Below are 4,097 nucleotides of genomic sequence, written 5' to 3' on the forward strand. Positions count from 1 at the left end.
GCCAGCGGCAACTTCTTCCTTGGTGTCCCTGAAGGAAGGAGGGAGCAGGAACCGGTGTCTTATCTCCAATGAATCGCACACCCCACCCCGCTCGCTCGTCCGCTCGCCCGCCCGCCGGCCGGCCGTGTCAACCCACGGAGAACATGAAAGCCCACATGAGCTCGTGGACACTCGGTCTGTAAACAAGATGGATGCCGCTGCTGCCATTTAGGCCCGAGTTTTTAGGGAAGCTGCCTACCACCCAGACACATCCCCAGCCCACTTCATTGAGAATGTCTCAAGGAGGATGGCTGAAGGATGGATGGCTAATTTTACTCAATCTCTCTTTCTTCTTCTTTTGCCAGCCCCTAGACTGGCAAAACAAGTGGGGGAGGGCTGGGAAGGTGAAGAGCACAGAGAGAGAGAGAGAGAGAGAGAGAGAGAGAGAGAGAGAGAGAGAGAGAGAGAGAGAGAGAGAGAGAGACAGCACCCAGCCCCAGAGTTCAAGCCTCACACCCGACACACACACACACAAAAACATGAAAATAGCTGGGCGCTGGTGGCTCGCGCCTGTAATCCTAGCTGCTCCGGAAGCTGAGATCTGAGGATCTCGGTTCAAAGCCAGCCTGGGCACGAAAGACCGTGAGACTCTTATCTCCAATAAGCCACTCAGAAAACCGGAAGTGGTACTGTGGCTCAAGTAGTAGCGCCCTAGGCTTGAGCTGAAGAGTTGGGGGACAGTGTCCAGGGCCAGCCAGGGTTCAAGCCCCACGTCCCGGGAAAAACCAAACCAAAACACAAAACAAAACCAAAAAAAAACAAAAATCATGAAAATAATAAGGCAATGTGTGTGTGTGTGTGTGTGTGTGTGTGTGCGCGCGCGTGCGTATCACAGTATATATGTATGTGTATAAATATATGTGTGCATGTATATATACACATATGTGTATAAATATATATGTGCACGTATATATACACATGTGTATAAATAAACGAATAGATGTGTGTTTATACATATATACGTCTATGTATAAAATGAATATATATAATATATATTACACACACACACACACACACACACACACACACACACGCCACGTACATAGTACATAGACAGATAAAGCCAAAAGTGGAGCTCTGGTTCAAGTGATAGACTGCTAGAATTGAGCCAAAAAAGCTGAGTCGCTGAGTGACAGTGCCTTGACTTCGAGTCCCAGGATTGCCCACCTCCCCCCCCCCCCATAAAAAAGAGAAAAAGGAGAGGGGGGGCACACAAAGAAAGAAAGAAAGAAAGAAAGAAAGAAAGAAAGAAAGAAAGAAAGAAAGAAAGAAAGAAAGAAAGAAAGAAAGAAAGAAAGAAAACAAGCGTTAATGATCTGTTTATCTTATCTGTAAAGAAATACCCCAAACATCTAGAGTTGAGATTGGAGCAAAGATAAAACAACTATCTGTGCATAATTCAGTTGCCACATTCCCCCCGACCCCCCACTTTAACCCTGAAAACACCCATGAAGTCAGGAGCTGTGTGGGTCTCTCTGTCTGTCTGTCTGTCTGTCTGTCTGTCTGTCTGTCTGTGTCTGCTTTTTTTTTTTTTTTTTTTTGTGGTCGGGTTGTATGGTTGTCTGGTTGCCTGATTGCTTACTCCATAAAACTCCACCAGAGTGACTCCTCCAGAAATTCTCATTCAATGATCAAAATCAAGGGTCCTAAGGGAAGAGTCCCTACATGGAAGGGTAAAAAGTCACTAGCCCTCACCTGTGTTTGGTGACAAGAAGAACTCCATACCAATCGTCTACCTTCATACATGAGGGCAGGGCAGGGAAGGAATAAATTTATTCAGGTGATCTAGTCAGTCACACTGATGGGTCTCTAGGGCTCCCCCTCCATGTCTCCCCCTCTCTGCCTGTCTGTGTGTCGGTCTCTTGTCTTTGCCTCTGTGTGTGTGTGTGTGTGTGTGTGTGTGTGTGTGGTGGGGTGGGGGCATGTGTGCCTGTTCCTGTTTGTTGATTCAGGTGATCTAGTTATACTCCCCATCTCTCCCTCTGTCTGCCTGTGTGTCGGTGTGGTGTGTGTGTGTGTGTGTGTGTGTGTGTGTGTGTGTGTGTGTGTGTGTGTGTGTGTGTCTGTCTGTCTGTCTGTCTGTCTGATTATTCAGTTGGTGTAGTTAGATTTGTGGATCTCTCGCTCCCCCTCCATCTCTTCCCCTGTGTGTCTTTCCGTCGGTCGCTGGGTCTCTGTCTCTCTCTGTCTCTGTCTCTGTCTCTGTCTCTTTCTCTCTGCCTCTCTGTCTCCTGTCTGTCTCTGTGTCCCCCCTCCCCGCCTCCCCGCCTCCCCTCGGTCTTGCTTTTCCTTGTGGACTCCAGCGGGGCTCTGCTTACTCTGCTTGCCAGCCTGGAACCCACCCGCCAGCGGCAACTTCTTCCTTGGAAGAAGGAAGGAGGGAGCAGGAACCAGCGTCCCAGAAGAGACTCTCATTTTCAACGTGGACACTCGGTCTGTGAACAAGATGGATGCCGCCGCCGCCATTTAGGCCCGAGTTTTTAGGGGAAGCTGTCTACCAACCCAGACACATCCCCAGCCCACCTCCTTGAGAATGTCTCAAGGATGGATGGCTAATTTTATTCAATCATCATCTGGTTTCCGGAAGGAGAAAATGCCTCTGCTCACCCCCACCCCGCAGTTCCCCTCCCCGGGTATCCTGCACACGAGAGATGGCAGTCCTTGTGATATCTGAGCTGCCACACCACACCACACCACACCACACCACACCACACCACACCACACTGTGGCAGAAAGTTCCTCCTATGGATTGTCTGGCCTCAGGAATTGACTCTCTCCCCGAGCCGAGGCCCCTTTTCCTTGGGAAAGAAGGATGTCCATGAGGACAAAAATAAGACCGAAAACAGAGCAAACTTATCCATAAGACAGGTAGGGCACGAAACCTTTCGGCCGGTCGGTAAAGAAAATCCCCAGGCAAAGGCTCACCGGCCGGGTGGTGCCGGTGGCAGCAGTGGCTCACTGCCCATCATCCGTCTGAGGTGCTGAGCGAGGGGGCTGAGACCTGAGGATAGTGGTTCATAGCCCGCCCGGGCAGGAAAGTCCATTTGAGACTCTTCATCTCGATGGGTCACCCAAAACGCCAGAAGTGGAGGTGGACTTGGGGGAAAATGCCCTAGTGAAGATTTCCTCGGGGCTGAATTAGTACTACCGTGTCGTCATGCAAGAGCACGAGCTCGCAGAGGACAGTACCGTACCTCTGGTTCCGGGCGGGCAGAACCCGGTGCGGGGGGGGGGGGGGGGGGGGAATCCCAGAGGTGGACTGGGCTGGGAATGTGTCTCAGCGTGCTTGAAGCCCTGGGTTCAATTCCTCAGTACCACCTAAACAGAACAAGCCAGAAGGGGCTCGAGTGGTAGAGCAGTGACCTTGAGCATAAAGAAACTCAGGGACAGTGCTCAGGCCCGGAGCCCAAGCCCCAGGACTAGGCCAAAAGGAAAAAGGAAAAGCAAATGACGATAATAATGAATGATAACAACCTATATGTATGTGTATGTCAGAACTCTCACTACCCACTACCGGGTAGGCGAGGACTGACCGGCTGAGCGAGTGACTGACCCGACCCGTGTTTTGCCCCTCCCGCCGCCCCATCCACCTTGTCGACGGCGAAGGCGCGCCATCTAGTGGTGGTTTTGTGAATTGCAGTTTTCTCTCATGAAATGCATGAAAAAGAAACCGCGCACTGACTGACTGACTGAGAAAACCGGCCTTATGTCCTTCTCTTCCAGGCCCAGGCTGGCTGGTCCCGAGAGAGACTGCCTTCTTTTTCAGAGAAGGGGTGGGGGTGGGGATGATGATGTGCCTCGTTGGAGTATGGGGCCCATGCATAGGCAGGCAGGCAGGGTCGGAGTGGGACCGTTGTGTGTTGGAGCGCCAGTAGCTCAAGCCCCAGGATTGACTGGCAAGTCGAGAGGAAAAGGAGGGAGGGAGTGCTGGCGGGCGGGCGGGCGGGAGAGAGAATTCAAACGAGAGAGAGAGAGAGAGAGAGAGAGAGAGAGAGAGACAGACAGACAGACAGACAGACAGACAGACAGACAGACAGAGACAAAGAGAGACAGAGAGA

Source organism: Dipodomys spectabilis, unplaced genomic scaffold (genome assembly GCF_019054845.1).
Source record: "Dipodomys spectabilis isolate Male_0828 unplaced genomic scaffold, ASM1905484v1 ptg000820l, whole genome shotgun sequence".
NCBI classification, from domain to species: Eukaryota; Metazoa; Chordata; class Mammalia; order Rodentia; family Heteromyidae; genus Dipodomys; species Dipodomys spectabilis.